The sequence below is a fragment of the Euleptes europaea genome, chromosome 5 (assembly GCF_029931775.1).
Source record: "Euleptes europaea isolate rEulEur1 chromosome 5, rEulEur1.hap1, whole genome shotgun sequence".
NCBI lineage: Eukaryota > Metazoa > Chordata > Lepidosauria > Squamata > Sphaerodactylidae > Euleptes > Euleptes europaea.
This window is the reverse complement of record NC_079316.1, coordinates 94,787,151-94,811,624: the sequence shown is the minus strand read 5'-3', so window position 1 is coordinate 94,811,624 and position 24,474 is coordinate 94,787,151.

The window sequence follows — 24,474 nt, the reverse complement described above, 5'->3', positions numbered from 1 at the left end:
GGGACCCTTCAGTGAAGGTCACAGAACCCTCAACAGACATTGATATACAGAGACTGTTGATTAATCACAAAATGACTAATAACATGCCATTGTTTTGAAAGAGATGAAGGCCTGAATAACCTCTAGACAAAGGATACTGGAGGTTAAATGGTTAATGATGAACTAATATGATCAGGAAGCCCTTTTGCCAAATCTTACACTTAGGAAATAGAGTCGCTCATCTGCAGGGTCTTTGAGAAGTTGTTATGCAAATGGGAACTGGGCACCTTCAGATCTTGCAGAGCTCCAGCTTTTCAGATTCAGATACTGCTTCCTCTTTTGATTTCCTAAATAACTTTGAGTATGGCTGTCAGGAGAGTTCTTCATTTGTTAAAGTTAAATGTTAGCCAGTTTGGCTTTGTTCCACTCCCCTAAAAGGTTTTTAAGGGGGTCTTGGCTATGCTCCAGCTTAATTAATGATAAAGAGTAGAAGAATGATACTGCCTGAAATCTGTACCCAGAATAAGTATTGTGACCTAAGGCTGGTACATGGTACAACTTCAAATCCCCACACTTGTTGCTTTGTAGGTAACCCTCCACTCAGTCACCAACTTGATCCCTAAACTGGCTGAACCCTAGATTTCCTGCAGACTAGTTAATGCCAAATAGATCCCTGACCCCAACGAGTTGTAGCTGTGTAAGTTCAACAACATAACTCTTTGCCTCTTCAACAAGTGCTACAGGATTTTCACTGTTTGCACCCAATAACTCCTCTCAACCGTGTGTTATGCTTACTTTGAACTGCTGTGGAATCTACTGAAACTGTAGTCCTTCACTTACTTTGTCCTGACACCAGGATTGAACACTGGTTGAAATCTGGCCCCTCTTGCACAGATTCAGAGAATGATGCTGCGAATCTCCTGTCTTCCTCTGGTTACTTCTATCTGTCCCATCCTCATAGGTTCACCTCGGTGCTAAAAGCTTCACCCAAGTAACAGGACCCATGTGTCTCACTGGAATGTCCGTGTATGCCATGACAAAGGCCCTTCAAAAACTGACAAAAACCTGCAGGTCCCCCAAGAGGTACTTGGAGATTTGAATGGACATTTCCCAATTGTTGCTCAGCCAATCCAATTGTCTTTATATTCCCATATTAAGGGAGCGGAGGTTGGGCTTTCCTTGTAAAATGCAAACTTCATTGACTACAGTTTTGTTGGTATTTCAGAAGAGGTGATTGTGTCCCCCCCCCCCAGCCATTGATAAAGCCAATCTGATTTAAACTTGAAACCTCCTATTCTCCCTTCCTCCAAATGATGTGGGATGATTTTTATTGACCAGAATATTTTAGATAGTTGCTTTCCTTGACCTCTTTTATTATGCGCTGTGTTATTCTGAAGAGACAGCATTAACTGCGGTAATGTGCTCTACATGGGGCTGATTTTAAAGACTGTTTAGTAGCCACAGTCTGTTCTGAATATGGTTCTCAATTTGTCAGCAAGAGTGAGGTGCAGAGAATTTATTAAAGCTATGTTGAGGGGATGGCACTGTCCCCCAGTAAGTCTCTAAAAAAGGTTAAGGTCCCCTGTGCAAGCACCGGGTCATTCCTGACCCATGGGGTGACAGCACATCTCGACATTTTCTAGGCAGACTTTGTTTACGGGGTGGTTTGCCAGCCTTTCCCAGTCATCTTCCCTTTACCACCAGCAAGCTGGGTACTCATTTTACCGACCTTGGCAGGATGGAAGGCTGAGTCAACCTTGAGCCGGCTACCTGAAACCAACTTCTGTCGGGATCGAACTCAGGTAGTGAGAAGAGCTTTTGACTGCAGTACTGCAACTTAAGTCTCTAGGTAGTATTTAAAGTACTGTTTCTGACCTTTAAAGCCCTCAGTGGTTTGGATCTTGTGGTTGAGTCTGGAGAAGCTGTGGGAATGCCTATTCTTATAGGAGTGCTCCCAAGTTCTAAAGATAACAGGTGGGACCCTAACTAAATTGCTGGCTTTGTCTGAATTTAGGTTAGCTAGCATAAGGGATAAGGCATTGTTGGTGGCAGCATCCACTTTACAGGGTTCACTTTTTCACCTGATAAATGCAGCAGGATGACTCCCTTATAGTCCTTTGAAAAATGAATGATAACCATTTTATTGTCAAAGCATTTTATTTCAACCTAAGGAAACACATTGCTGTCCAGATTGTCTTTCTTTCTGTTTGCACTTGAAATATGATGACCATTATAGATGTTCATTATGGCAATTCTGCTTCATATTGTTGTTGTTGTTTGTTTTAATATGATGAATTTTATCAATTTAATTGATTTTATGCCATGAAAGCTTCTCTAACTTTTTTCTCACCATGTTGGTGGGATATAAATTTCAAAAGCAAAAGTGAAGGAAACCGTTTTGCTGTAGCTCATCTAACTGTTACAAAAAAGTCTGAAAAAGACAACATCAAATCTGTAAAGTTAAAGTTGTTAAACATTACCTTTTTTAAATGTTTCATAGATACTTGAACACCAGCTAGCACTGTACCCTGCTACATTCAAGGAGTGGCCCACCGGACACCACTTAGCTCCTTGGTAGGCCCTTCCCCCAGGGCCACTGCCTGCACTGCTACTGTCTTGTGCTGATACCCATAGTACCCTATCACAAAATCACACAAGGTTGGAAGAGACCACAAGGGCCATTCCAGTCCAACCCCCTGCCATGCAGGATCCCAAAATCATAGCGCTCCTGACAGATGGCCATCCAACCTCTGCTTAAAGACTTCCAAAGACGGGGACTCCACCCCCACCCCCCAGAGGCAGCACATTCCACCATTGAACCACCCTTACCGTCAGAAAGTTCTTCCTAATGTTTAGGTGGAATCGCTTTTCTCTTAGTTTAAATCGATTACTCCGTGTTCTAGTCTCTGAAGCAACAGAGAACAAGCTAGTTCCCGCATTGACATGGCATCCCTTCAGATATTTAAACATGGCTATCATGTCAACCCTTAACCTTCTTTCTCTCCAGACTAAACAAACCTTTGACCATTCTGGTCGCTCTCCTCTGGAGAGTCACAGATCTGCTTGGTGCAGTGCTCAAGACAAATTTTGACAAAAACAATTGAGGTGATCTAATCAGGAGCTCCCTTCATGTATAAGTGAAGGCAAGGTAAATTCAAGGTAAATTCAGCTGTGAGTCTTGTTCACTTTGTAGCATGTCTGGTTCTCCACTGATGTTGGCAAGGCATTCAGTTTCTACACAGAGCTGAGCACCCCAGTGGCTTTGCTATCATGTGATTATCTGTCTCTTCATCTGTTAGGTGGCCACAATTTCCATTACAGCTCATTGATATAACTGATCATATTTTTACCCTGCTTTTTAGCCCTTCTCCCCACAAAAGCTTTTCTCAAAGTGGCTTTACTTTAAAAAAAAAATACAAATATCAATTGAAATATAATGGGCAGGATCTCCCTCCAGTCACACCAGAAGAGCACCTAGCTTCTTTTTCTGATCTTGATGATGGTAACTTGGAGAAAGGGAACTCAGGTGCAGCTAGATCCAAGCACCACTCTAGGGGGCCTGGCCACTGCTTCTTTCTCCTTTGGTTTCTTCTTCATCTGCCACTTGAACTGCTGTGTGCACCTGTTTCTCTATACTGCCTACTACTGCAGCCCCAAAATGAGGTTTATAGGAGCAGTGTTTGGAAAGGTGAGACACAAATAAATTTTATCCGTGGGGATTTATTTCAAGGATGTTGAAGTGGCTCTGGTTTGCTGAAATATAAATATATGGCACCATATATTTATACCACCTCTTGTCGTTGATGTAAGCAGTAGATATTCCACACTGTTCTTACTTACCTTTTTAGTGAGTTACTGTGCCTGCTGTAGGGTTCCTGATATGTTGCTGACACTGGTGCTCAACTGTAATACATTGCTTTTTATTTCATAAACTAATCATTATTTATTTAAATATTCACCACAAATCTATAAATATTTGTTAGGGGTGGGTAGGACTCCCCCCCCCCAATCTTCTGGATGCCCGGGAAAACTAATTTAGACTTGGATTGGGTCATAAGAACATAAGAAAGGCCCTACTGGATCAGACTAAGGCCCATCAAGTCCAGCAGTCTGTTCACACAGTGGCCAACCCGGTGCCTCTAGGAAGCCACAAACAAGACGACTGCAGCAGCACCATCCTGCCTGTGTTCCACTGCACCCAAAATTATAGGCATGCTCCTCTGATACTAGAGAGAATAGGTATGCAGCATGACTAGTACCCATTTTAACTAATAGCCATGAATACCCCTTTCCTCCATGAATATGTCCACTCCCCTCCTAAAGCCTTCCAAGTTGGCAGCCATCACCACATCCTGGGGCAGGGAGTTCCACAATTTAACTATGCGTCGTGTGAAAAAAATACTTCCTTTTATCTGTTTTGAATCTGTCACCCTCCAGCTTCAACAGATGACCTCGCATTCTAGTATTATGGGAGAGGGAGAAAAACTTCTCCCTGTCCACTCTCTCCAAACCATGCATACTTTTATAGACCTCTATCATGTCACCCCTTAGCCTCCTTTCCAAGCTAAACAGCCCTAAGCGTCTTAACCGTCCAAATTTCTTAGGGCTTTTTTATTATTATTTTGAAACTTCTACCCTGCCCACTGCAATCCATAGAGATTTCAGTGCATCGTACAATATAACAAAACAAATGGTTGGACTCGGGCCCCAGCCAAGGGCGTCAAAGGGGATTCCTCCCTTAAGGGGCTTACGACAATTTTGCAGAAGCTGGCCGAGGAAGTGGCTGGCTTGAAAGCGGCAGGCGACTCTACTGCGGCAGGGAGTTCTGCTTGCATTTCAGGTTTGCATGCAGGTAGCAGCGGAACAGAGAGGGGGGCAACGTGAGAAAGCGGGGCGTCTCTTCACCTCCCAGTTCCAGCGGCTCGGAGTCTGGAGGATCCAGGGACAGGGGCCGGCGGAGGAGGAAGTCAACTCACAAGGCCCGGTCTTCACATAAAAAGGGGAGACGCAGCAGAGAGGTTTCAGACAGCGGGGGAACCTCAGGTGGGTCTTCATCTGGGGATGATTCTGATGGGGCGTCCGCCAGGTTTTGGAGGGCGGGTGCTGAAGTACCTGGGCTCCCTGGGTGGGTCCTACGTAGACGGGTGGAGGAGGAGAGGCTTGACCAGGAAAAAAGGGGGAATGATGTCTGGGGGGGCGGTGAGACCGCTAAGGGCCCTCCGTATAAATCCACCTGTGTTTCTGGGGACAACCCGCCTGGGATCCACTTACCCAGGGATTTGAGGGAACAAATTCTTGATGGCTATTACGTCGATGTGATATCGATGATTAAGCCTGAGATGTCGGTTGGTAGGAGTGTTAAGGCGGGGGGTCAGGGGTCAAGGAAGATTCGGGTCGATCCCAAAGACAGGACATTTGACAATTGGCTTGCTGGTTTTGGGGTTTATATAGCAGTAGTCGCGGCCTCTTACCCAAAAAGGGCTTGGCACCTCCTGACCCATCACAACTGTGTCATTAAGGCACGTGCTCTGGCGGGGGAGGCAGCGGCACTGGACTATGACGAGGAATTCCGTAAGAGGGCCTCTAATAATGATCAGTGGCGCTGGGACCACATGGATAGTTATTTGTGGTCCACACTGGTAAATCCACATGTAAAAGTTAGGTCTGAGTCAGCGAGAGGGGTTAAGTGGGCTCCACGCCAAGATTCCAGCAGGAAGTTGTGCTGGGAATATGGGCAGGGTCGCTGCAGCCGCACTAAGTGCAGATTTGAGCACATATGCGAATTCTGCTTTGGCTGTCACCCTAAGTCCAGCTGCCCCAGGGCCCAGCAGCCCTTACGGGGGGGACGGCCCCTCGCCCGGAGGGACGGGGGTGCCGGGGCCTCCACTGGTGGAGGTAAGTAGTGTTGACTTGTATGGGGGTCTTGCCAAGACGCCGGTTCTCTTGGAGGCCCTGTTACCATGGCTGGCCAGATACCCCAACAGGAGGGCAGCTGAGTTCCTGGGGGAAGGTTTCTCCTTTGGTTTTCACATCCCTTTTCAGGGCCCCAGGGTGGCAATGGATGCTCAGAACTTGAAATCTGCTAGGGACCTGCCTGACGTAGTGGCAGCCAAAATTGAGAAGGAGCGGTTGGCGGGCAGGGTGGCTGGCCCTTTTGGGTCCCCGCCCTTTCCTAATCTCAGGGTTTTCCCCCTGGGTGTAGTGCCCAAGAAGGCACTGGGGGAGTTCCGCTTAATTCATCACCTGTCTTATCCAAGAGGGGCATCGGTCAATGAGGCTATCCCACATGAACTCTGTTCGGTTCAGTATGCCTCGTTTGATCAGGCAGTCAGTTTGGCTCGGGATTGCGGCCCGGGTGCACTGCTCGCCAAATGCGATATCCAGTCAGCCTTCCGGCTACTGCCGATGCACCCCGAGGATTTCTGTCTGTTGGGGTTCCGCTTCCAGGGGGCTTGGTATTTTGATAAGTCTATGCCCATGGGGTGTTCTGTAGCCTGCGCTGCATTTGAAACCTTCAGCTCGTTCCTGGAATGGGCTGTGACTGTGAGGGCACAGTCCAAGATGGCGACCCACTATCTTGATGATTTTTTATTCCTGGGGAGGGCCGGCATGGAGGAATGCCCTAGCTTGCTGCTGGCATTCGAGGGGTTGGCCCAGGAACTCGGGGTTCCCCTGGCCCAAGAAAATACCGAGGGCCCTTCCACGAGGCTTGTCTATTTGGGAATAGAGATAGACACTATGGCGGGTACATCTCGCCTCCCCGAGGACAAGCTGTTAGCCATGCGGGCTCTCATTTCACTGTTTTTAGCACAGCGGAAGTGTTCACTGCGGCAGCTGCAGTCTTTGGTGGGGCACCTTAATTTTGCCTGTCGGGTGGTCTCCCCTGGGCGGGCTTTTGTGGCCAGATTGGCCAGGGCCACAGCAGCAGCTGCCCGCCCCCATCATCGTATTAGGATCACCAAGGGTATGAAGGTGGATCTTCGCGTCTGGGATGCTTTCCTGCTGCATTTTAATGGGGTGTCATTGTGGCAGTCGACGTTGGATTTGGGGGGTGGGGCACTGCAAGTTCAGTCAGATGCAGCGGGGGGGGGTTGGCGTGTATTTCAATGGACATTGGTGTGCGCAGTGTTGGCCACAGGATTGGTTTGGGGCAGGGATCACTAGGGATCTTACCTTCTTGGAATTTTTCCCCATTTTGGTGGCAGTTACTATATGGAAGGAATGACTAAAGGAAATTAGATAAAATAGGTAGTAGGAGAAAGACCTGAGGAATTAATGGTGGTGAAAAGGAGGAACCTAGGAGAAAGTAGAACTGGCACACACCATCCTGTAGGTCCAGGAAATAGGCTGGGCCATGCAGTGCTGGCAAGAATAAGCAAGGGACATTCAGAGGTCTGGGATCTATGAGCCAGGGAGAAGAACTAGACCCAGGAAGAGAAGCTGTACCTTCAGTACTGACATAGATTGGAAGTTCTGCCTCTGTTGACTTCTGCTGTTGCTGCAGTAGTGACCTGGCAACACTAAAGAGACAACAAGAAAGGGAGGTGGTAACTTTTGCATACTGATGAATTGTTTGACTGCAGGCTTGTGGTCACTGGAATAAAAATAATAAGCCTATTCCTAACAAAAAGGACCACCTTCTCCAAACAAGAAAAAACCTACCAGAAGGAACTGGCACAGGAAGAACTAGGGAGGAAATTCACGTATTTTCTCAAAACCTCTGCTTTCCACAAGCATAATCTCTAGTATAAGTAAACTTTCTTTCAGGCTAGAATTCATAATGATCACCACTCTCAACATACCAATGAGGACTGTCATACAGCAGAATTGCCAAGGACAGAATGCTAAGTGGGAGCTCTTTAATCTAATATGAAATAACATAGACAAATCTGATCCATATGCAATACCTAGTTCCTTTTTCCCCCTTCGCACTTCGGGCTTAGAGATCTTTGCAGATATGGGAGTTAGTCCCTGAAGCCTAGCATTACAGCTAAAGAAATGGGTACACTTCAATCTACAAATACAAGCAGCATCAGATCTGTTCTGGACCAAGGCTACAGTCACATATCTTTTTTGCTTAATAATGTATTTATTTATTTTACTTCACTCATCTTCCACCTTTCTTGTTGAGATCCAATGTGAATTACAAAATTATAAAACAGCATAATAAATACCAGGATAATACATATTATAAACAATGCAGTGAAAATGGATTATACCATTAGAGAAGAAATAAATAATACATCCAACACATTGGGTTATGCAGTATTTTTACATATGGCACCATCATTATGCTACAACATTCCTCTGTAAAACAAGATATTTTTGCATGGATACGATAATCCAATTGCAACAATAGTGTAAACTCCAAAAATGAAAGGTTCCATATAATATTCTTGTTGACAAATTGGGAAAATGTGTTTTAGATCCCAGTACTGTTAGGTGGATCTGTAATTGGTTGACAGATAGCACCCAAAGAGTGCTTATGGTTCCTCAACCACTTGGAGAGGAGTGACTAGTGGAGTACCTCAGGGATCTGTCCTGGTCCCCGTGTTGTCCAACACCTTTATAAATGATTTGGATGAAGGAATAAAGCGGATGCTTATTAAGTTTGCAGACAATACTGAATTGGGATGGGTAGCAAATACAGCAGGAGACAGAGCCAGAATATAGGATGATCTTGACAGGCTGGAGCATTGGGCTAAAACTAATAAAATGCATTTCAACAGAGATAAATGTAAAGTTCTGCATTTAGATGGGAAAAATCAAATGCATAATTATAGGATGGCGGAGACTTGTCTCAGCAGTAGTGTTTGCGAAAAGGATCTTGGGGTCTTAGTAGACCAATCACTGAACATGAGTCACCAGTGTGATGCGGTAGCTAAAAAGGCAAATGCGATCTTGGGCTGTATCAACAGAAGTATAGTGTCCAGATCATGCAAAGTGATGGTATCGCTTTACTCTGCTCTACTTAGGCCTCACCTAGAGTACACATTCTAGCTGTATCTGAAGAAGTGAGCTGTGGCTCACGAAAGCTCATACTCTACCAGAAAATATTTTTGTTAGTCTTTAAGGTGCTACTGGACTCTTGCCCTTTTTGACTAGAGTACTGTGTTCAGTTTTGGGCACCACAATTTAAGAAGGATGTAGACAAGCTGGAACAGGTCCAGAGGAGGGCAACAAAGATGGTGAGGGCTCTGGAGACCAAGTCCTATGAGGAAAGGTTGAAGGAGCTTGGTATGTGTAGCCTGGAGAGGAGACGACTGATAGGCGATATGATAACCATCTACAAGTATTTGAAGGGCTGTCATATAGAAGATGGTGCTGAGTTGTTTTCTGTTGCCCCAGAAGGTCAGACCAGAACCAAGGGGTTGAAATTAAATCAAAAGAGTTTCCAGCTAAAAATTAGGGAGAACTTTCTAACAGTTCGAGCGGTTCCTCTGTGGAACAGGCTTCCTCGGAAGGTGGTAAGCTCTCCTTCCCTGGAGGGTTTTAAGCAGAGGCTAGATGGTCATCTGTAAGCAATGCTGATTCTATGGCCTCATGAAATGGAGGGCAGGAAAGTTTGCATCAGTGCTTGGCTCTTGTGGCCCTTTCTTGCATGCCCAGGGTAGTTCTGATTGCCAGGAAGCAATTTTTCTGCTGAACTGTAGAACTCAGCTGGGCTGAACTGAGTTAAGCTTGAGTCGGGAAGCAATTTTCCTCCAGGCCAGAGATCCTGGAGGTTTTTTTTTTGCCCACTTCTGGGCATGGAGGAAAGGTCATTGGGTGTGTGTGGGGAGGTAGTTGTGAATTTCCTGCATTGTGCAGGGGGTTGGACAAGATGTCCCTTCCCACTCTGTGATTCTATGATTCAATGTGTGGATGCAGCCAGTGACAGGAATGCAATGTAACTTCCATAGGAAAACTCCCATTGGTTGTAATAGAACTGGATTGTTACACCACACACTGACCCTAATCCTTTCAAGGCTCCTGTATGAAAACAGAAGCCCAGGTGGAAGCCCAGTGTTAGTTCTCTTCCTGTATCTAAATGCCACTGACCTAAAAATCCCCATAAATTAAACCGCTGAAGAGCCATACATAACTAGCCAGATATTCTGCCAACTCCTCCAAAGAGCTCAACGGGATCCCATCATTTCCTGTAAAAAGCATCACAGAGCTAATTGCACAGCCAAAAAAAAAAAAAAAAAAGGAATCAGCAGGTTGCAAGAAGCCATTACTCTCACCACAGCAATACACCTTGTAAATTATTAGCACATTTAAGCAAAGCTTCTTGTGTCGGTACTGGGATGGTGACCTGCTGCCAGGCTCTGATCTTTTGTAACAAATCCCAGGCAGACAAATGAGCTTTCAGCTCAAGAGCCACCAGAGGCTTGTTTGACACAGAGAGATTAAAAGGACTGTAAAAGCTCAAAGCTGAGCTGCAGAGGGGACTGGATGGTCTCAAGGGCAGCGAGCATCAGCTTCCCCAAGCTGTGAGTACATGCTCTGCAGAGGATTATCCAGATGTTAGGAGTATATGATGCTGCCTTCTACCAAGTCAGACCCATGGGCCTATAACATCCACTCCAATCAGCAGTGACATTTCTATATAAAAGTAGTTTCTACCATTGAAACAAACACGACTTCTTTTCTGGAAGGCTTTTGGATTGTATTAAGTATAGGGGATGGTGCCTCCATTCTTTTAGAACTGCTGTGGTTTTTAAATGACTTTGAAAGTGCTTGGGTTTTCTTCTGCAGCTTTGTTGACCTTGCATGTGGAAAAACAGCTTAGAAATGTCCTAATTAAATAAATGTATTCTAGCCCCACTGCTTTTGGTGGGGTATGCTAGGCACGAGTAATTTACTTGATTCTTGTAGGTTATCCGGGCAGTATAACCGTGGTCTTGGTATTTTCTTTCCTGACATTTCGCCAGCAGCTGTGGCAGGCATCTTCAGAGGAGTAACACTGAAGAGGAGTAACTCTGAAGATGCCTGCCACAGCTGCTGGCGAAACGTCAGGAAAGAAAATACCAAGACCACGGTTACACAGCCCGGATAACCTACAAGAACCAATGAACTCTGACCGTGAAAGCCTTCGACAATAATTTACTTGACTTTCTTACTTTGCATTGATATTGATTTTCTTTTAACTCTACATGTTCATTCAGAGAAGTTTGTGTATAAGCACACTTTGTGTGTGTGTGTGTGTGTGTGTGTGTGTGTGTGTCATTGCCCCTTTTGACAACAGGAGAAAAATGAGGTCCAAATTTAATAGTTTCTGTTATGTATGCTTAGGTTATACACTCAGCCGGAGATAGAGTTCCAACATCAACTGTTTTATTCAACTAACAGGGGAGAAAGAGAACCACACCAACTGCACATAACCTAAGTTATATACATTCATTCATTCATTCATTCATAGACCTTTATTGGCATAAAAATTATTACAATTGTTACAAAAAGGGATCATAAAACATAAAATCAGTAAAATAAAACAAAGAACAATATAATCAAATATCAGAGCTTGTAAGTTTTTGCACTTTCATCACATCCACTAGAAAATTGGCAACACCCTCAGTAATCTCCGGTACTGAATCATTCAATAAAAGTTGACATTTTACTTTATTAGACAGGTGATGTTTTGAATAAAACCAAGTTTTTAACCATTTCCCACGGGATGTTTTGTATAGAGAACAGTCAAACAGTATGTGTTCAATTGTATCCAGAGAGTTGGAACCACAAGCACAGATCCGTTCCTGTATTGGGATTTGGTGGTACCTTCCATACAGCATCCTTGATGGAAAGGCATTGACCCTAGCAAGAGAGAATGCTCCACGGAGGATAGGGATATCCAGATTGTAAAACCTAAGTTATATACAATTCCCACCCACCCGGAGCCACACCCCCAAGACCATGGTTGGATGGTCCACACTCCAGTACGAAAACAGACGACGGAGCCTTGTTCAAGTACTGACACACATACTTCTTAGGGGTTTCAGAGATTGTTTTTATTACAAATGAAACTGTAATGTATTTAGTTGGTGCAAGGTCGATGCTGAACTATTGAACTATTGAACTGCTGAACTGTTGAACTCAGCTGGGCTGAACTGAGTTAAGCTTGAGGCACCTGTAGTCTGATGAGGTTTCTAAGGTAACCCGATGGTGCCCAATCTCTTGCAGAATGGAGTCCCATGAGAGGTTGGGAAGTCAAACTGGGCATGCGTGGCTCGCCACCCAATATTGAAAGAAGGATGTGGAACAGACAAGGAGGCTGTTCTCTGATTCCCATCCAAAGAGTGAGGGACGACTGAAGAGGGAGAGGACATGGAGAATTCAAGGATGAATTGCATAAACTGAACTTAAGTTAGGCTCATCAGGAACTGATGGGGAGGAGGGAATGCCTAACATTTTTTTGCTATTACCTGGCTTTCAACTGCAGATGTAGAAGAGACAAAGAAAAGAAAGAAAGAAAGAAAGAAAGAAAGAAAGAAAGAAAGAAAGAAAGAAAGAAAAGGGGGAAGAAAGAAAGAAAGAAAGAAAAGAAAGAAAGAAAGAAAGAAAGAAAGGAAAGAAAGGAGGAAAGAAAGGAGGAAAGAAAGGAGGAAAGAAAGAAAGAAAGAAAGAAAGAAAGAAAGAAAGAAAGAGGAAGGAAGAGAAAGATAAGGAATACTTTTAATGAGTTCAGTAGGTCAGGGATCAACTGACTTGGGAAAAAGCCAACTCCAGAGCTGTCTTGCAGCTTTCGTGCCCTTCCCCATAGTTTGTGGGGCAACTGGATGGAATGGTCTGTTTGCCCACTTCCATAAGTAAAACAGAAAGAGATTTTAAAATAGTGAAAACTAGAAATTTGGAAAGAGGCCCTGACATTTTTCGAAGGGAGTCACACACCCCTCCACCATTGTAGTTTAGGGCCTGACCAGGAAACTGAATGACAGAATTGCCATGGAATGCAAAATTATTGCAAACCTGAAGAAAAGGGTAGGTGCCAGCATAACAGCCAGAACATCAGCCTAGGATCTGGAGACCTGGGTTCAAATCCCTACTTCAGCATGAGGTTTGCTAGGTGACCTTGGGTCTTTAACTCCCTCAGCCTAATTTACCTCCCAGGGCTGTCATGAGGATAAAAAGGGAAGGAAGAAACATGTCCACTGTCCTTGAGTGTTCTGGAGGAAGGACCGGATAAATGTTGACTAGATTAATAGTTTCACAACCACTAAAGAGGTGGCAAACATACCATTTTTACATCAAGGTGCTTTAATGAAAAAAAGAACATAGTCATGTATGGAAGATTACTCCCCTCCCCACAAAAGAAAAAGAACCAAACAATCTTTTTATTGGATTTTCTGAGCTGGGATAATTTCCACACTTTTTTGTTTTTCATGGATCTGTGCAACTAAATCCTGTATGAGTGCTCTGAAAATTTATGGGCTTCATTTCTCCAATAAACTGCTGGGATGGTTGGGTGTGGCTTTGGCCTGCCTGTGTTGTCTCTGTGCCAGGAAAGTCTTGGCTGTTTACTCTGCAGACATCGTTTAGTAACAGAGCCAATGCTTAGCACTTCAGCCTTGGAAAATACACCCCCCCCATAATATCTACTTAAGTTGATTCAGTCCCATTATAGAAATATGGCATTATCTTCTTCTCCCTGGCCTTCCTAACAGAATTGCTATGCTTAGCAATGGCCAGGGCACAGCTGACTGGCATATAGTGTTAACACAATAACATAATGCTTGCCGGTTATGTTACGCGACATGCCTTTGTTAATGCTGTTGAGTCTGATTGCTTCTCCCACACAGATGTCCTTTTGAGAGTGTACTTGATCTTCTGAGGCATTTCCAAATAGCACCAATTGACATCTTACTTTGGAAAGCAGCCCTTTTGGAGAATTTGGGTTGCTGTATCTATAATCCATGTGCTTTCGACCATACAACTTGCCCATTTGAGCATAATGGGGGAAACTGATGATGATATAAATCCTGAAGCACCTCTATTAATTGCAAACAGATGCCAAAAAGATGGCTCTTTCCCCACAATGGCTGAGTATTTAGCTGGTTACAGAAAGCATAATGAAACAATGAAACAATTCAACCAATTTGGTAATTCTGATTTAACACAAATATACCTATTTGCATTTCCCTGCTACTACTGAAAATCTTCCTAATTATCCAGTGTTGTATAATGCTTTGGAGGGAACAATGTAGAATTCTGCAGAATATCAAGAAAGTAATCATTGGAGCTGCATTGGAATCCAGATCTGGGATGGATGCTCCTAAACGGCAGTTCTTACTCTCAGTAGTGGGTACTTGAGGTATGAAGGCAGAAGATTTGCTCTATTAACTAGGCAAAGGCGGAATGCTTCATATTGCCTCTGCCTGCCAATCATGGGGGTAAAGTTACTCAGCTGTCTTTTTCTTTGTCAGAGAAATAGAGATGCTATCCAATTTTCCCCCCATTATTTTATTTTATTTTATTAAGGATACAGAAGGTAAAAAAGGTAGGAAAAGGCAGGGTAGGGGAAAAAAACATACATTCTTGCTGATACAAAAAATTAACCGAGCAGGCTACCTCAAGATTGCTGTATCTCTCGAAGTGGCTAACATCTTAATATGAATATACAAATACAAATATAGGTTCATTTTAATAATAAACATCACCATATGTTTCTTATGACTATTCAAGAAATTTACTACTGTACTTCAAAAAATAAACTAATAATTAGGCTTTTACTGTGGTTTCAAGTAGCCTCAAGGTAACTATAGAAGAGTTTCCACTTTTCATTGTGCTGATCATGAGACATCTCTTCTATTGTGTTCATCAAGTAGGTTATTTTAGCCATTATTGCATATTCCATCAGTTTATCTTTCCATTCTTCTATCCCTGGAAGGGATGGTGATTTCCATCTCTTTGCAAGAACGACTGGCCACATTGGCATCACTCCTAGCAACAAACTTTTAGGATCCATAGAAAATTGTTGTTGAAGCATTTCCTGGAGTTCTTTATGAATAATTTTCCAATAAGATTGCAGCATTGGGCACGTCCACCATACATGATAATAAGAACTGTCTGTTTTTTTGCAGTCCAACAAACTCCTTGCCGCTTTTCTTTTTTGTTGCTCATCTTCTGTAACATGTTAGGAGTGAGATACCGTCTGTAGAACATTTTATACCAATTTTCTCTAACCTCTTGGCTAATGGTAAACTTTAACTCTGTTGTGCATAGTTTTCCCATTGTTTCCATTGTTACCATTTCTTCAAAGTTCTGCATCCATTTGATCATGTTTGTCTTCACTTGCTCCATTTCAGTACCGTATCTTAACAACAATTTGTATATCTTCCCAAGCAGGTGGTCCTGATTTTTAGTTAGTAGCGTCTTGAATTCCATCAGTGTTCTCATAGTTCCAGACTTTAAACAGTCTTCCTTAAGCTTTGATCTTAACTGCAGATACGTTAGCAGTTCAGGTCTTCGTTTTCTTTTTCGAATACTTGTAAGTGCTTGATTTTGCCATCCTGGCTGATCTTATCTTGATATATAAAGTGGTAGCCGCACTTCCAGGTGAGATCTTCATGATAGGCTTCAATTGGAGACATTATTGAGGGCGGGGAAAGACTGATTCTTTTTTATAGCTATGCCATACAGTGCTGGTTTGACAGTGCTGGTTTGATGTCACAGTCTTCAAATGCTTGTCTTTTTGTGGCAGTAGAAGCTTTTACATTCCATAACAAATTATGAAAACCATATGCCAGATCTGCTCTTTCTAGCGCAAGACTTCTATCTGTTGGAGATTTAATCCAGTCTACTATCCAAGTTAGGCAAGAGGCTTGGTAGTACAATTTGAAATTGGGTAGTTCAAGCCCTCCTCTTTTTTTATCATCTTGCAAAGTTTTCAATCGCACTCTCAGTTTCTTCCCATTTTAAACAAATTGATTGATCTTTCTTTGCCAGCCTTCCAGTAATTTGTCTCTTAAAGCCATTTGTAAAAATTGAAATAAAAAGTTGAGTCTGGGGAGTACATTCATCTTTATCATTGCTATTCTACTGAGCCATGATATATTAAGTCTGGACCATCGAGTCAAATCCTTTTCTATTTCCTTCCATACTCTTAGGTAGTTTGCTTTATACAAATGATTGTTTTGAGATGTAATGTAGATACCAAGATATTTTACTGGGTCACTCGTGATTTGACATCTGGTTAATTTCTTGATTGATGCTTGCTCTTCTTCAGTGAGATTAAAAATCAAAATTTTGGTTTTAAGTTTGTTAAGCTTATATCCGGAGTACTGGGCGAATCTGTCAATATGAGATTGAATTTTGTCAATCGATATCACTGGGTCTTGACAAATTAGCACAACATCATCCGCATAACTTTTGATCTTGTGCTCTTCATTCTTGTATTTCAAACCTTTAATGGTAGAATCTGCCCTAATAAAGTTAGCAAGAACTTTCATTGTCAAATAAAATAGAAGTGGAGAAAGTGGACACCCTTGTCTCGTGCCTTTGGCTATACCAAACTCATCAGTTAAACTTCCATTTATTAAGAGACAGGCCTTTTGTTTGGAATATATTGCTTCAAAAATGTTACTGAAGATATTTCCGCAATCCATTTGCTTCAAAGTTTCAGAGATGAAATTCCAAGAAACATTGTCAAAAGCCTTTTCTGCATCTAAAGACATCAGTGCTGCCTTCAGTGATTTAGATTTGATATATTTAATGGAACTGAGAACCGATCTTACATTGTCTCTCGAATATCTTTTGGGAACAAACCCGGTCTGATCTGGGTGTATTAGTCCGGTAATACATCTCTGCAACCTTTTGACAAAGATGGAAACAAATATCTTATAGTCCACGTTCAACAGAAATATAGGTCTATATGCTTGAGGTAGATAGGGGTCTGTTCCCTCCTTTGGTATCAACGAAATATGTGCTTCTTTCCAAGAGTCTGGAATTTTCTTCTCTGTGAGAATATCATTGAACATCTTTAAAAGGTTGGGAGAAGGTTGTTCTTCAAAAAGTCGATGCTATCCAATTTCTTGCTGATTTGAACATTCCTATTTTTATTTTGCTTCTTCCTTGTGCAAATAGAACCTATCTCTTTAATTTTGGGGCATTTTGTTTCATCATGCCAACTTCTCCACCCCAAAAGTCTATATTTTTCATTTGTGCATCACTAAGTCAGCCTTTCAGGGAAGGCACCACACCATGGTATAGCCTGATCTCGTCAGATCTTGGAAGCTTGAGAGCCAGCATGGTGTAGTGGTTAAGAGCAGTGGTTTAGAGCAGTGCACTCTAATCTGGAGAACTAGCTTTGATTCCCCACTCCTCCACATGAGCCGTGGATGCTAATCTGGTGAACTGGGTTGGTTTCCCCACTCCTACACATGAAGCCAGCTAGGTGACTTTGGGCTAGTCACAGCTCTCTTACAGCTCTCTCAGCCCCACCTACCTCACAGGGTGTCTGTTGTGGGGAGGGAAACAGAAGGTGATTGTAAGCTGGCTTGATTCTTCTTTAAGCAGTAGAGAAAGCCGGCATACAAAAACCAACTCCTCCTCCTCCTCCTCCTCCTCCTCCTCCTCCTCCTCCTCCTCCTCCTCCTCCTCCTCCTCCTCCTCCTCCTCCTTCTTCTTCTTCTTCTTCTTCTTCTTCTTCTTCTTCTTCTTCTTCTTCTTCTTCTTCTTCTTCTTCTTGTCAGCCCTGGTTAGTATTTGGATGGGAGACCACCAAGGAAGTCCATGGTTGTTGTACAGAGGAAGGCAATGGCAAACCATCTCTGGTCATCTCTTGCCTTGAAAACCCTGTTGGATTGCCATACGTTGGCTGTGACTTGACAACACTTTACACACACGCTCACACACACACACACACACACATGTAAGCAATTGTATTTATATTATGCAGTACAAGCTTTGTTATACAAATAACTTAGTTAACCAGCAGCATGTGAATTAACTGGGTTGGCTTATGGGGTTGGTAGATGGAGAGATGAAACAGCGAGCCACATGAGAGGGTGCTTGAGACATAAGGGGGGCAGGTTAGAGGGAGAATAGGTGAGCCAACAAGCTGCTGGAACAGCGAAGCTGTATGGGAGGCATTTGGAACAGAGGGAGGCATGGCTGCGAGGAAGCCAGCCTCGGAGCAAATGATGTCATGCCACATAGGCTGCTGTCTCTCCTGTGACCTACCTTTGAGCAGCTCAGATGTGCCATGTTCTTGGCAGCACTTGCCTTTAGGCGGCTTCTGTCTCATATCTGAAAGAAGCAAATGTGCCATCACTAGCAGCAGCAGTGACAATAGTAATAAATTATGAACTGTTTGCAGTAACAACATACAAAACACAAAGGAAGGGAAGTGAAGTATTCTGGAAAAGGGTTCTCTCTCCCCCTAACACGCCTCACAGGGTTGTTGGGGAGAGGGGACTATACATACCCCCTTGTGCTTCTTGGCGAATGGGCAGGATAAAAATCCACTTTATATGCACCTTTACTTCATTGTGGCTCATAGCTTTAAGTCCCAGTCTGAGCCCATAAGATTTCAGATTCAAACCATTTGATCCACTTTTAACTGTTGGCAAGTCAATGCCCTTTGCAGTTTTACTGCTGTACAGCAACTGTCAGTCAGCCAAATTCAGCAAGCACTGTCTGTGGCCCATTGTGAAGCAGACACATTATTTTTTAGTGCTTGTTTGGATTTATACACTTAAAAAAAATCCAGCAGATTGCATTGAATTTTGGCCCTTTGCAATTTAATGGCAGCACTCCTAGATATATCATTTGCCATAGCGCAGTGCTGCCTGAAATATAGAAAACAATATGGCAATGCCATAAAAGGCTCTTCCATCTGCACATTATTGTACAATAGCAGTTCAAACCCCCTATCTGGCTGTATACAAAACAGTGCAACCAAGTGTTTTGGCTAGTGTGAGCTGTGAATCTGTCAGAACTTCCTCCCCCTGATCCTATGCTAGTCAGTCAGTGTTTCATTTTTCAATAGCCTTGTTGGAAAGGGGCAGCTACAGCAAGAATTGCCAACATTAATTAATCAAATCTCTTATCTGTGTCTAGGAACAGGCGCCTGTTGGTGATGAGGCTTTACATAGTGCATCCATCTTACATTATTGTTCATTTCTGAATCACTGGTGGGTTGCCATAGATGGCGTGCATTGATTTCTGCAGTCTCTCGCCCTTCACCCAAGGTTACAAACAGCAGTTTCTGTTTCTTCAGCCATTTTCCATTTCAGAAGGCAGGAGGAAGCATCTTCCTCCCACCTCTTATTCTGTGCAGTGTTCTTTCTCTGGGAAAGGGGGAAGTGTGTCCTAAATAAATCGTGAGATTTTAATGACTTGAAAGGCAGTAAGAGGGGATAATATAGAATATAGACTTCCGTGGTTGGAGCAATGTCCTTCAATATGGACAGGCAAGTCTTAACCTATGCACTTTGTATTGCCCAAAAGAAAGAGTGGGAATTGTTTGTTTCACATTTGTCAGATTTCTTTAAAACAATTGTAATGGTATTTCATGTCCCCCATTCTCTAGAGTAGTGGGAAGTTTCATGGGCAGCCTTCAATCCCTTGTAAGGGACGTGGTATTTTTGTGCTATGTGTTTATTTACAATTATACATGTAGAGGATTGGGGAGCAACCAAGCTGTCAGGCAGATTTCTGGTCTTCTTAGCCCCCCCCCCCCCCCGCAAACTAGTGCACACTCACCCCCAAATGTTTCTTGTCAGCCATCTACAAAACTCAGTTCCATTTCTGCTTTGGCTATGTTCAGCCTCTCAAAATGGATCTTTTCATACCCTCCTCCTAGGAAATGGTTGGTTCCTGTTGCCACCAGCAGGCAAAAGCTATCAATGTTCATTTAAGCAAAGTCTTCCTTTCATTGTCCATTAAAGTCATTATTAATCTCCTGAAATGATTAATCTAAGCATTACTGTCTAAGCATTACTGTCTAAGCATTACCTGATAGCCTTAACAATGTGCTCCTAATTTGCTATATTTATAGAGCACTTTTCTGCCCTGACAGGTAGTTTACAAATCAAAATACATCAGAATGAATCACAATTAAATTAATATATCAGTGGTGATAGAAGGAAGTAACAGTATGGAGCGTATGATGTTCACTTCTTCTTTCCACCCTTCTTGATGTTCTGGCTGCTGCTGTCTCCTGCTTCACAGGTCCACCATCAAGGCCAGGTGAAAGAGCATCTCTCCCTCTGGAAGGATGTTGTTCTGCCTTAGGAGGCAGGGCTACTTCTTATCCAGTCACCAATAACAACACAATCCCAGGTTCTCTCTTGTATTTGCTGGGGCATGGGGGAGCACCTCTATACTTCAACTCTGTTTACATTGAAATGTAAAAATAAAAATCTCTGAAATATATCCATTTTTTTCTTTTCAGCAGAGAGGGATGAATGGGGACATATTTTGTAAGGTGCTTTATCTGTCAAACTGCTCTTTAAAACCTACCAATATTTAAAGTTGGTTTAGAATTCTGCAAAGGAATTGGTTAAGAATATGACACTATTGCAGCAGCAAGAACTACCACAATGATCAGGATTTTCTATTGAACATAAAATAAAATATTTAGGTATTTGGCTAACCCCAAATAATCTAAATTTATTTAAAAATAATTATATTAAGATATGGCAGCAAATTACCACAGATTTGAAAAATTGGGGAAAAATTCCTCGATCACTATGGGGTAGAATTTCGGTAATTAAAATGATGGTTTTACCCAAAATGCTTTTTTTATTTCAAAATCTACCAATTATAAAAGGGGTTAAAATATTTTAAATTTGGAAAAGAGATATTTTAAATTTCCTGTGGGGAAAGGAAAGACACAGAATAGCATATAATAATTTAATTGAATTAAAGGTAACAGGAGGTTTAGGATTACCTGATTTAAGAATGTATTATGAGGCATCCTGTTTCGTTTGGTTAAAGACCTGGATTTTGTTAGAGAATATTAAATTATTAGAATTGGAAGGTTTTAACCTATGTTTTGGATGGCATGCATATTTATGGTATGATAAGGAGAAAGTAAATAAAGATTTTAATATTCATATTATTAGAATTGGGTTATTTCAAATTTGGAAAAAATATAGTTAGATTTTGGAAAATAAAACCCTGGGATGGATTAATCCAGTAGAAGCGTATATGAAGAGAGGGATACATTTAAATTTGAAATGGGGGGTTATAGAGAAATTATTGAATGTAAAGAAGGGAAATGGGTTTTTAGAAGTAGAGAAGAGCTTAATATTAAGGATTGGTTTTTGCATTATAAATTGATAGGCATATTTAATAAGGATAATCCGCTTGGATTTAATAAAAATAAATCCAAACTGGAAAAATATTAATAAAGGAAAATAAAGGATTGATAGGAAGAATATATAAATTATTAATTGAAACTAATTTAGAACAAGAAAGAATTAAACCAGTAATGGTGAAGTGGATGAAAGAGTTAGGATTTAATATAGATTTGGAAACATGGGAAAATCTATGGAAGAGAGAATTTAAATTTACAATAACTAATGAAATCAGAGAAAATTTGGAAACATGGGAAAATCTATGGAAGAGAGAATTTAAATTTACAATTTACAATAACTAATGAAATCAGAGAAAATTTATACAAATGTGTTATAGATGGTATATAACACCTGTGTTGATATCTAAAATGAAAAAAGGAGATATGAAGTTATGCTGGAAATGTGGAACGGAAAGAGGTACTTTTATGCATGCATGGTGGATATGTAAAAAAATTAAGAATTTTTGGGAAAAAGTTATTAGGGAAACTAATAATTTGATTAATGGTAGAGTAAAAAGAAAACCTGCATTTTGTTTATTAGGAATCCCACAAAAAATATATGTGTAACAATGATAGGGTTATTTGTCAATATAGTTTTGCTGCTGCAAGAATTGTGATAGCTAAAGTTTGGAAGCAAGTGAATAAACCTTCAATTCGTGACTGGAGAGAGAAATTATGGATGTATATGAGTATGGCCAAACTAACCGAATTCCTACATGGAAAGGATATGGAAGAATTTAAAAAAACATGGGCAAAGGCCATCACATATTGGGATAAACTGGCAAAAATTGATTTTACTACTTTAATTAGTGAGTTATAGAAACTAGCTTTAAGATTCTTATGTTTTACTGTTGATAGATATTTTTAAAACTGTTAAGACACTTCTTCGGAAGTCGGGTGATGGGTCACATTTTTACGGTGGGTGGAGGGTTGAAGGGGTATCTTTTTGGTCTTAAAAACTTGGTAATTATGAATGTATTAATAAGATACTCTTTTGTATTATGTTTTGTTATTTTTTGTATTACTTATTATTGTATTTGTTTGTTTGTTTTGTTTTTTGTTTTGTTATAAAAATTCATAAAAAAACAAAAACAAAGGAATTGGTACAAAGTGAAATGCATCCATATTATTAATCTCTGGCCTTTGTAATGCACTAGGGGGTCTTGAGCTAACAGTTTTTGCAGCAGGAGTGTGGTATAGTGGTTAAGAGCAATGAACTCTAATCTGGAGAACCAGTAGGGTTTCCAACCTCCAGGTACTAGCTGGAGATCTCTTGCTATTACAACTGATCTCCAGCCGATAGAGATCAGTTCACCTGGAGAAATTGGCCACTTTGGCTATTGGCATTGAAGTCTCCCCCCTCCCTAAACCTCCTCAGGCTCTGCTCCAAAAATCTCCAGGTATTTTCCAACCACAAGCTGGCAACCCTAAGAACTGGGTTTGATTCCCCACTCCTACACATAAAGCCTGCTGAGTGACCTCGGGCCAGTCACAGTTCTCTCAAAGCTGTCTCAGCATCACCTACCTCCCAAGGTGTCTGTTGTGGGGAGGGGAAGGCAAGGCAATTGTAAGCCACTTTGAGACTCCTTTGAGGTAGAGAAGAAGTGGGGTATAAAACCCAACTCTTCTTCTTTTCTGTATTGCAGAGATAAATTACCACAAGAGGGAGCTGCTGGCCTGTCCTTTAGCACCAACAATATTGAGGGCTAGAGAATAGTATCACAAGCCACAGGCTTCACCACTGGCGGGAGGTTTTTGGGGTTGAGGAGGGCGGAGTTTGGGGAGGGACTTCAATGCCATAGAGTCCAATGGCCAAAGCGGCCATTTTCTCCAGGTGAACTGGTCTCAATCAGCTGGAGATCAGTTGTAATAGAGGGAGATCTCCAACTAGTACCTGGAGGTTGGCAACCCTAGGGTTTCATCTGGACCTGTAATGCTGCTGACACTTGTCCAGCTCCTCAGTGTGAGCAAACTTATTGCTCGTGTGTGGAAGCTAGAGTATCATCCTAGGATCTGGAAAAGTCAGGTTCAAATCCCCACTCTACCATGAAGCTCACTGTGTGGCCTTGGGCCACTCACTCTCTCAGCCTCACCTGCCTAAACGTGTGCCTCCTGAGCTCCATATAGGGAGGAAAGTATCAAAATGCACTAGGTCGCTGAGATATTCTCATATGGTTCAACTTTACCACTTGCTTCAAGACAGCCAGGCCTGAGATATTTCTACTTTTAAACAGTGCTTAGGCCTAATTAGCAAACTCTGGTTTTAGCTCTGGGCACTTGAAAACACACACACACAATATGAGGATTGTGGAAAGGCACTTTCTGGGATGGAAGATTGTTGGGGGGGGGGGATAAGATGTGTATGTACCCCTCTGGATCTCAGCCGATATGAGCTCACTGATACAGAAAGCCATCTAAGCCAAGAAAACTCTTACTTTCTTTTTCCTTTGTGCCATCAATCTAGAAAACAGATGACATAATTAGCCTGTATCTTGTGATAATGGGCCACAGTCAAGACTGGAGTTCACTGAACATAAGTCATCAATGTACATTTAAAGTGCTACTTTGACTTGCACCGAGAGGACTTTATTAGTCTCCTCTTTCTTCTGACTCTATCGGTTCCTCTGACAGTCATGAAAACTCTTCTCTCATTCTTTTTCTAAATTTTCTCTTCTTTCCACTGTAATGCATGGTAATTGCAAACCACACAATCCAGACTTTTTTAAGGAAAGAAGAAGAAGGGTTGGTTTTTATATGCTTTCTCTACCACTTAAGGAAGAATCAAACCGGCTTACAATCGCCTTCCCTTCCCCTCCCCACAACAGACACCCTGTGAGGTAGGTGGGGCTGAGAGGGTGTGACTAGCCCAAGGTCACCCAGCTGGCTCGTGTGTAGCAGTGAAGAAACACATCCAATTCACCAGATTAGCCTCCGCCACTCATGTGGAGGAATGGGGAATCAAACTCGGTTCTCCAGATCAGAGTCCACTGCTTCAAACCACCTCTCTTAACCACTACACCACGCTGGCTCTCGAGCGGGTCATACTATATCTACTTCAACAGTGCTGACTGTTGTGACAGACAGTTGTGGAATGTTACAGTTTTGCCAGGAGCCTTAATTTTTACATGATCCCAGAAGATATTACTGCTGAGGAGAAATTTTATCAAAATAGCCCATAGGTTGAACCATATTGGTCCACCTTTCTGGATACTATG